The following is an 11,032-nucleotide window of genomic DNA, read 5'->3' as shown; positions in this document are numbered from 1 at the left end:
CCATATTTGCATGAAATGTTCCCTTGGTATCTTGGATTTTCTTGAAGAGATCTCTAGTCTTTCCCATTCTGTTGTCTTCCTCTATTTCTTTGCACTGATCGCTGAGGAAGGCTTTCTTATCTCTTCTTGCTATTCTTTGGAACTCTGCATTCAGATGCTTATATCTACACAACTCTTAAGGTTGTTTTTAAAATATGTAATGATACACTTAATGTCAGTTAAAATGTGGGGGAAACAAGAGCATCCTTGTAGGTATAGGAGTATTTCTATTTGTTTCTTGAAACCTGCAGTGTTCACTGGTGAATTTTAATATGAAAAAACAGAAATGTCTGAGTGGAAGCACCATATGCTCTGCTGCCTTTTATTTTTCCAAGGGTATCTCTTGCCACATTAGTGCAAAGCCCATTTCAAATTGTTGCACAGAGCCTTTTCAGTCTATAATATCTGTAATAAATTGTTTTTTAAAAAAAGGTATAAATGGGCTATTAGGGACAGGAGTTTGCTGAACTGAATAAAAGATATCCTTGGAAATGTGGTTTTAACTGAAAAAAAATCTACATCGAAGTGTTTACTGGTAAAGCTTGTTTGATTATCCCCAACTGATATGCCTGACCCCATGGTCTCCACAGGGTAGATTGTATAATGTATATTGGTTTCAAAAATACACAATCCATTATCCTTTACTCCAGTGCTGAATTCCATGCTGACACATTCAGCTAAATCCCTGTCTGATTTATCAAGCCCTTTATTTTGGCATACATGATGGTCTTGGAAAGGAAAAAGGACATTAGTGTCTTTTGTACCTTTTTGTACAAAAATTGTACATTTTTGCTCTCTTGGATATCTTTTAGAGTAATCTTTTTTCAGTAATGAACAAATAATTTTAAATATATGTGTGTGTGTGTATGTGTGTGACACGTTTTTGTTTTTGATATGTATCTCAGCGAATATCCAATTAATAAAACAGTATGCCATACTCTCTCCTAAGGAATGAGGTGTTTGTCCTTATTTATAATAATATCTGATTGCTGTTATTCCTTAATATTTGTCACTTATGTTTGCTTTCCACATCCACACCTGAGTTGAATCTCTGCCTTTTACCAAACTTGCATTACTCCATACATTTTTTTTGGTATGGATTTAGCAGTTCAAGTTGTTCCTTGACTTGTATTAAAATAAAGGTTTAATATTTTAGAATATATAGAGTAGCTGCTAAGTTGCTTCAGTCGTGTCCGACTCTGTGTGACCCCAGAGACGGCAGCCCACCAGGTTCCCCCGTCCCTAGGATTCTCCAGGCAAGAACACTGGATTGGGTTGCCATTTTCTTCTCCAATACATGAAAGTGAAAAGTGAAAGTGAAGTAGCTCAGTCGTGTCCGACTCTTAGCAACCCCATGGACTGCAGCCCATCAGGCTCCTCCATCCATGGGATTTTCCAGGCAAGAGTACTGGAGTGGGGTGCCATTGCCTTCTCTCAAGCTAAATTGCCACTCAATCAGTCAGAATATATTTGAGCATGTCATTATTTGTTCAAGATTGTGGTAGTATTAATTTAGCTTTGGCACCTCAAGCCAATTAGAAAAGTTACGGACTTAACCATTAGAGATATGATTCAGCCTTTACTCAATAACAGTCATGACAGAAATAATACATCATATAAATAGTAAAAACAACAATCTCAAATTAGTTGAATTGAGTAATAATTTTAGAAATGCAGTTTATTTGCTTAGAGCCTCCAGCAAGAGGACTCATCCTTTTATATAGCCTCACCTTTAACAATGAATTACCTTTATCTGGAAATTGATTGAGAATTGTGGCTTTAGTATGACACAGATGAAGTGATGAAGAAGAAAAAAGGGTACGTATGGAGCTGGCCTGATGAGCTATATCAACCATGGTGATTAATGATACTAAGATGTCACGGCAGATCATTTTCACTTCTGGAATTTATTGCAAGCATGAGCAATTGACTTTCGAAGGGAACAAGGTGCTATTTACTATCGTTCAGCAAGGAGAGAGAAAGTGTCCCATACTTGCTATTTTTACATAATAAACTTTACCAAATTCATCTCCTCGATCTGCTTTGGATATATAGAAACCCTTGATGACCTATTCATGGGTTAGTCTCTAGAATACCTAATTCCTTTGCAAAGGGAAATTTTACATATAAAGCACATTTCTTTTGAGATTGGTAGAGATGAGGGCTGCTTGTTTATTTCATTACTAGATTTTATGATATGCTATTCTCTTTCTCTGGACATTGTGTTAACCTGTATATCCTTCCTATTATATACAAAGTTAATTTGAGTATAAGCACTTTATCAGTAATTTTCTTTGTGTTTTCTTTCCTCCTTTTTTCAGTTCCCCAAATTAGTAAAATTACTATATACAGAGTAGATTCACAAAATGTTGTTCACTGTATGAATCTTATCTGTTTGAATAGACATAATTCTACAAATCTGAAATTGTACAATGCTACTTATAAAGGCCCTCACTTTCACAATCACTGGTGTATCCACCAACCAAGAAATGTTTATTTTAAACATTAAGAAGTCCTTCTTGCTTGATGAGTATAATTATGATGTGCTGAAGTTTTTAGTTTGGGCATTTAGCATCCATTTGTATGAGAATCTTCTTTTTGCAGTATGTTTTTTTCATGTCCATAGTCCCTTTAGACTTCATATAGCATACTTCATGAGCATTTATGCAATAAGACCTTTTGCTTAAATACAATACCAGACTTTTCTGGCATACTCAAGCATATCACAAATGACTTTACCTGAGTTCCTGTAATTGTACTTTTTGTATAGTTCCTAGCTACAGAGTGCAAATTTTATATGAACTTTCAGCAAAACATGAGAGCTTCAAATCTCTAATTCTTTTCCTTTAGAAAGAGGTTCCATCAGTATTCATTCAAGTTGGAAGAAAGTATATGAACAGATGGCTATGGCAAACAGCACATTGCAATTGGGAAGCAGCATACAGGTATAGTGAATATGACATTTGGTATTCCATAATAGTCTTGAAAATTAATTTTAAGTCAGGCTTCAAAATCATAATAAAGAGCAACTCATATATTATTCATTTCTTTATTCCAAGGGCTAATGTTCAGAGTGTTAAGTACAATATATGCTGTAAGAAGGTAAAGGAAATGTGATTTTTCAATTAAACACATTAAGCATGTTTAAAAACTCCTGTCATGGTCTTAGTTATATTTCTAGGATCACTGAATAACTTTTTCGGCAGTGTGAGATTTTTTAGCCCCAAAGATTACTTAGAATTAAGAGAGAATTGAAAAAAAATGTAAGAAAACTATATTTTTAAAAGTTTTTCATTTTATATTTTAGCAGACTCTGGTTGAATTATTGAAGGTAATTAACTGGTCAGATGCCAGAAGGGGTAAATATTTTATACTTGCTCATGGAAACAGGTAGCTGGATTGTCAAATTTGTACATAGCATCAGAAAACAGGCAAGTATCATATATGCTAATGTCTAGATGGCTGCCTTCAAGGTTTACAGATAATCAGAACTTTTCTGAAGAGTTCAGCACATATCTCTATATCTATTTAAAATAAACGTTGCCACTTGAATAAAGACCTTGATTTATTTTTGAGGAACTGCTTGGGGAATGGTGGTATTATAATGGAAAGTGTGGCTTGCCACAAAGTTATTCCTTTCGGTTACCAGTTCTGATTACCTTACTGGTATTGCAGGCAGAACATTCTTTAAGCTAATAGAAACTTTCCTAACCATAACATTCCAAATTATATCCATTTTGCAAACAATGATGATTATGTAGAGCAAAGAAATTAGAAAATGAGAAATAGCTCCACAAACATAGACACTTCAGCACAGACAGGAATTATTTTCATGGCATGCATTAATATTGAATTGATATATCTTTGTGTGTATGTATTTGCCTTTAAAATAGTTTGAATCTGGGGGGGGACTTATCTTGAAATTGTGATCCCATAGAAAACATTGGATATGTTTTCTGCCTTGACAATCTCTCTTTTAGGGACTCAGAGAGGATTATATATTAAACAGAAGGGTATTTCATGTTGAAAGTGATATGGAATATTGATGTCTAGTAGATCTATGCTGAATCCTTTCTCTAGCATCTATCAGGTGTGAAACTTTAAAACCAATTATGGAACCTCTGTAATCCTGAGGTGTGAAATGGGCTTAATGTAAATAATAACCTTGCAGTGTTGTTAGAATTAAGTACTCTACGATGAATACATTTCACCTTTTTTATAGTTATACTTTCATGTATCAGTAGGGACAGACATATGTGTCACTGAAATGTTAAATGAAGAAATTTAATTTCAATCAGATTTTTATGAAAGGCCTAATGTGCATAAGGTGTTGTGATGAACAATGCAATTTTTTACATGTTTTAATAGAGCAGAATTATTGTAGGGCTGTGACAACTTTATTCTAGTTTCACAATATTCCTAAAATGAGAAGGCTAAGGAAAGACAAAGCCTAGGATCATACAAGAGCTGCCCAGGTGAATCAGTGGTAAACTATCTATCTGCCAATACAGGGGCCCCAAGAGATGTGGATTCAATCCCTGGGTTAGAAAGGTCCTCTGGAGAAGGAAATGGTAACACATTCCAGTATTCTTGCTAGGAAAATCCCATTGACAGAGGAGTCTGGTGGGCTACAGTCAATGGGGTCGCAAAGAGTCAGACATGACTAAAGCAACTGAGCACACATTCAAGATTATATTAATACAACCCCCTCCTGGAAGATAAAGGACTAGAATGTAATCTCTGGTTATGGTCTAGGGCTCTTTTCATTATGTTCTATTACCTCCCAGTGAAAGTTGATTCTCTGCCTCTGATTGAAAGTAAGAATTCTTCTACAGATACATTCTCCCCATTGTCTAAAAATTAACCATCTTTATCATTCAGTCCACTGCAATAAACAGATTAACTGCTTATAATGACATCTTACTAGTTTGACATCTTCCTACTTTTTCCATCAAATTAAAAGCTAAACTTCGCATGGGAAAAATCAAGTGTGTGAGACATAATTTAATTAAAAGAGACAGACATTTATTAGATACTCACTCTGTGCAAAAAAAAAAAGAAAAAGAAAAGAAAAGAAAAATGGCATGGTGCATTGTTGGTAAACTTGCATTCATGTGTAACCCCTAGGTTGAACCCCTTGTGTCTGGCAAGAGAAGTAGTTCTCATTATTAGTTGATTGCATGTACACATGGAGTCCAAAGACTGTTACAAAAACATTTACTTGTATTTCAAGCCAGAGTACAATATAGTTGTGATGAGTACAAGACCTACCACAATGTTTTTTTTTTTCCTTCTCTCCTTATCATACCAAGTTTCCTTCAGTGTTTCTGTAACTCCTCCTTCTCTTCAGGGTCCTACCTCCATTCTGGAAGAAGAGAGGAATTAACATCTTATGATGATGGTAATAAGTGACTTAGAACCTACAGATTTTTTTCAAAGAGAACTATCAAATAGTCAAGCAAACTTTTTTTTCTTATAAATAATGCTCCTGCTGCCGCTAAGTCACTTGAGTCGTGTCTAACTCTGTGCGACCCCATGGATGGCCGCCCACCAGGCTCCTCTGTCCACGGGACTCTTCAGGCAAGAATACTGGAGTGGGTTGCCATTTCCTTCTCCTTGACAAACCTAGATATAAATAATGATAGCATTGTAAACCATAAGTATATTATTAAAGAAGGAAGATGAGTGAATGTGTCCAACTCACTCAGTGGTGTCCAACTCTTTGTGACCCCATGGACTGTAGCTCAACACTCTTCTCTGTCCATAGAAGTCTCCAGGCAAGAATACTGGAGTGGGTTGCCATTTCCTTCTCTAGGGAATCTTTCCAACCCTGGGATCAAACCTTGGTCTCTCGTATTGCAGGCAAATTCTTTACCATCTGAGCCACCATGGAAGGAAAACTAAGTCTTTTTTTTAGGAAGTAAATTTTGAAGAATTTAAGAAGGACTAAAAAAATTGTTACATTTGAATCATGGCTCTGTCACTATGAGTTGTGTGACTATAGCATGTTACTCAATATCTTTTGAGTCTCAGTTTTGTATCTACAAAATGGAGATAACAATAGGACCTAGCTTTTGTGGTTGAAAGAAATGTTATATATAAGTTAAGACATGTAAGACTCGAAAGATATTGCCTGGTGCTTATGAGATGCCTGATGTAGCAGTATTATTAACAGTATGTGTTTTAAATTTGCATATTTTACTAAAAACTTTCTCATTTCCATGTTGAGAAGGTAATAAAAGATTGAGAGAAGAGAGCAACCTAGCCTGTACATGCATACAACCGCACTAGTTGATAAATTAAATGATTAAACATAGTTTTTTGATTATTCAGAAATATTTCCAAGTTTTGAATTTCTTCTCACCTATGATTCTTAAAGATCACACACAAGCAAACACAAGCACACATACAATAAATTGCAGAGTCCCAGCTGTTGTAGATAAAATACATTTTATTTTTCTTTGCTTTCCTTTTTTTTTTTTTTTACTTTATACTGTTTTACCAAGGACAATTAGAGAAATGAATACAAGGAATCTCCATGATAGTGCTCTTGTATCGCAAGCGATAGAAAGACTAATTTTATTTCATTATATAAAACATCATGAGAAACGCTGGACTGGAAGAAGCACAAGCTGGAATCAAGATTGCTGGGAGAAATATCAGTAACCTCAGATATGCAGATGACACCACCCTTATGTGGCAGAAAGTGAAGAGGAACTAACAAGCCTTTGGTGAAAGTGAAAGAGGAGAGTGAAAAAGTTGGCTTAAAGCTCAACATTCAGAAAACAAAGAGCATGGCATCTGGTCCCATCACTTCATGGGGAAAGAGTGAAAACAGTGTCAGACTTTATTTTTCTGGGCTCCAAAATCAATGCAGATGGTGATTTCAGCCATGAAATTAAAAGACGCTTACTCCTTGGAAGGAAAGTTATGACCAGCCTAGATAGCATATTGAAAAGCAGAGACATTACTTTGCCAACAAAGGTCCATCTAGTCAAGGTTATGGTTTTTCCTGTGGTCATGTATGGAAGTGAGAGTTGGACTGTGAAGAAAGCTGAGCGCTGAAGAATTGATGCTTTTGAACTGTGGTGTTGGAGAAGACTCTTAAGAGTCCTTTGGACTGCAAGGAGATCCAACCAGTCCATTCTAAAGGAGATCAGCCCTGGGTGTTCTTTGGAAGGAATGATGCTGAAGCTGAAACTCCAGTACTTTGGCCACCTCATGCGAAGAGTTGACTCATTGGAAAAGACTTTGATTGCTGGGAGGGATTGGGGGCAGAAGGAAAAGGGGAAAACAGAGGATAAGATGGCTGGATGGCATCACCGACTCGATGGACTTGAGTTTGAGTGAACTCCAGTAGATGGTGATGGACAGGGAGGCCTGGCGTGCTGTGATTCATAGGGTCACAAAGAGTCAGACATGACTGAGCGACTAAACTGAACTGACATAAACATATTTGACTCTTGACCTTAAAGGATGAATAGGAACATGTCAGTTAGGTTGTAAAGGAAATTTCAAGCTGAGGAAGGAAAATAGGATAAGGGAAGCCACAGGGATATGAAGTATTTGTATTACAGAATGGGTGTCACTAAATCATTTTACATGTATTTTTGAGTTTGAGTTGTCTGGAAATAATCTGAAGCTGAGCACTGCGTGCTGAAATTGATTGGCAAGTACTTTCAAAAGAGATATCTATAAGGAATTGAGGCATACAGGATTGGGTGGAGAAAAAGAGTTGACCCTCAAAGCAATTACAACTGAGTACTCAACATGTCTGGAGTTGGTACAGCTTTCAGAGTTTTCCCTATTTGAGGGAAGAGGACCAGATCTTTATATCCCTGCATCAGGAATCTTAGTTGGGGGCTCTCTTTAGAAGAGATAACCTTGAATAAGACATCTTCAAGGCCTAGAGCAGGGATCTTATGGGCCCTGCTCTCTCTGTCACAACTATTTCACTCTGCTTATGTAGTGTAAAAGCAGCTATAGACAATATGTATGTGAAACATTGCCAACACCTATGTGTGTCCTTTCTGGATGCCAATTATATTCCTACAACTAAAGGTACCATTATCTATATGTTATCTATATCTAAATGTTATCTATATATGCAAAAATTACAATGAAAAGTATACATTACATAGATAATATACTTTTCTTTTATAAAAGGTAATCTATTATGTTTTGGATTGTGTTCTAACTAAAATCTGCATGTTGAAGTACCGATGCCTACTACTTAAGAATGTGATATTATTTGGAGATAGGATCTTTGCAGAGGTAATCAAGTTAAAATGAAGTTATAAGGATGTGTCCTAATCCAATATGACTAGTGTCTGTATAAGAAGAGGAAATTTGGAAACATATCAAGATATGGCAGAATAGGAAGGCTTGGAACTCACCTTTTTTGATGAACACATTAAAAAAAAAAATGCATCTAGGTTTGGAACACTTTTTACTGAAAACTAACTGGAAACTGGAAGAAAGCTCCCTATGCAACCAAGGCTATAACAGAGATACACATGTAGTTGGGTAGTGGTTCAAAGGAGTGGAAAAATGTACTATGTTCTTAGATTTGAAGAATTAATATTAAAATACCAAAGTAATCTACAGATTTAATGGAATCTCTGTCAAAATAGCCATGACATTTTTTGATAAACCAGAACTAATAATCCTAAAATTTATATGGAATCAAAAAAGATCCTAAATTGCCAAAGCAATCTTGAGGATTTCCCTTGTGGTGCAGTGGCTAAGACTCTGCGCTCCCAGTGCAGGGGGCTTGGGTTCAATTCCTGGTCTGGGAATTCAATCCCACATGCTGCAAATAAGACCTGACACAGCCAAATAGATAAATAAAAATATTTGGATGTTCAGGTGGTTCAGTGGTAAAGAACCCACCTGCCAAACCACCTGCAGGAGACAGAGGTTTGATCCCTGGGTTAGGAAGCTCCCCTAGAGAAGGAAATGGCATCCCACTCAAGCATTTTTGTCTGGAAAATTCCATGGACAGAGGAACCTGGTGGGCTACAGTCCATAGTGTTGCAAAGAGTAGGACACAACTGAGCCACTGACTATGTGCACAATCTTTAGAAAAAACAACAACAAAAACAAACAAACAAAAAAGTTGGAGGAATTATGCTCCCTGACTTTACACTATACTACAAAGCTACCATTTTCAAAACAGTATGGTGCTGGCATAAAAACAAACACACAAATCAATGGAATAGAATAGAGAGCTCAGAAATAAACTCACATTTATGATCAATTAATCTACAAAAAGGCTTCCCAGGTGGAACAGTGGTAAAGAACCTGCCTGCCAATGAAGGAGATGCAAAAGTTGCAGGTTCAATCCCTGGGTTGGGAAGATCCCATAGAGTAGGAAATAACAACCCACTTCAGTATTCTTGCCTGAAAAATTCCATGGACAGAGGAGCCTCGCAGGCTACAGTCCATCGGGTCACAAGGAGTCAGACATATCTGAGCAACTGAGCATGTATACAATCTATAACAAAGGGGGCATGAATATACAATGGAGAACAGTCTCTTCAATTAGTGCAGGCAATACTGGACAGCCACATGTAAAAGGATGAAATTAGAACAAATTTTCTCAAATCTATGTGAAAATAAACTCAAAATGGATTAAAGACCTAAATGTAAGACCAGAAACCATAAAAATCCTGGAAGAAAACATGGGTAGAACATTCTTTGATATAAATTATAGGAATATTTCAGAGAAGGCAATGGCAACCCACTCCAGTACTCTTGCCTGGAAAATCCCATGGACGGAGAAGCCTGGTGGGCTGCAGTCCATGGGGTCACTAGGAGTCGGACACGACTGAGCAGCTTCACTTTATTTTTTCACTTTCATGCATTGGAGAAGGAAATGGCAATCCACTCCAGTGTTCCTGCCTGGAGAATCCCAGGGACAGGGGAGCCTAGTGGGCTGCCGTCTATGGGGTTGCACAGAGTCGGACACGACTGAAGTGACTTAGCAGCAGCATAGGAATATTATTTGGATATGTCTCCTAAGGAAAAATAACAGCAAAAATAAACAAACGGGACCTAATTTAACTTAAAAACTTTGCACAGCAAAGTACACCATCTTAATAAGACAGCCCATTGTTCGGGGGAAAATATTTGCCAAGTGATATGATGGATAAGGGGCTAATATGCAAAATTTATAAATAGCTCATAGAACTCAAGATCAAAAAGGAAGCAAACAACACATTCAAAATTGGGTGGAAAACTTGAATGGATTTTCTTCTGAAGACAACACATAGAATAGACACATGGTCAGATGCTCAGCATTACTAATTATTTAAGAAATGCAAATCAAAACCATGAGTTATAACCTCACATCTGTCAGAACAGCTAATATAAAAAAGTCTGTAAATAACAAATGTTGATGACCGTGTAGAAAAAAGTGGACCCTCATACACTGCTGTTGGGAATATAAATGTAAATTGGTCAGCCACTATGGAAAACAGTGTGAATGTTCCTCAAATAACTGAAAATGGAGCTACTTTATGGTCCAGTAATTCCACTACTGGGTATATAACCCTCCCCTCAAAATGAAAACACTCACTTGAAAAGATACATTCAACCCAATATTCACATTTTAGGTATTTTTTACAGCAGTACCTCATTTCTTGGTATTGGGTGTTGCTGCTGCTGCTGCTAAGTCACGTCAGTCGTGTCCAACTCTGTGTGACCCCATAGACGGCAGCCCACGAGGCTCCGCCGTCCCTGGGATTCTCAAGGCAAGAACACTGGAGTGGGTTGTCATTTCCTTCTCCAATCCATGAAAGTGAAAAGCGAAAGTGAAGTCGCTCAGTCGTGTCCGACCCTCAGCGACCCCATGGACTGCAGCCTTCCAGGCTCCTCCGTCCATGGGACTTTCCAGGTAAGAGTACTGGAGTGGGGTACCATATGATTTTGGGGGGAGAGGGCACAATTCATCCCAGAGCACCACTCATGAACTAAGTTCAGAGATTTCCTT

The sequence above is a fragment of the Bos grunniens genome, chromosome 3, assembly GCF_055505025.1.
Source record: "Bos grunniens cultivar Pamir isolate PY7600 chromosome 3, Bosgru_T2T1.0, whole genome shotgun sequence".
NCBI lineage: Eukaryota > Metazoa > Chordata > Mammalia > Artiodactyla > Bovidae > Bos > Bos grunniens.
This window is presented reverse-complemented; position numbering follows the sequence as displayed.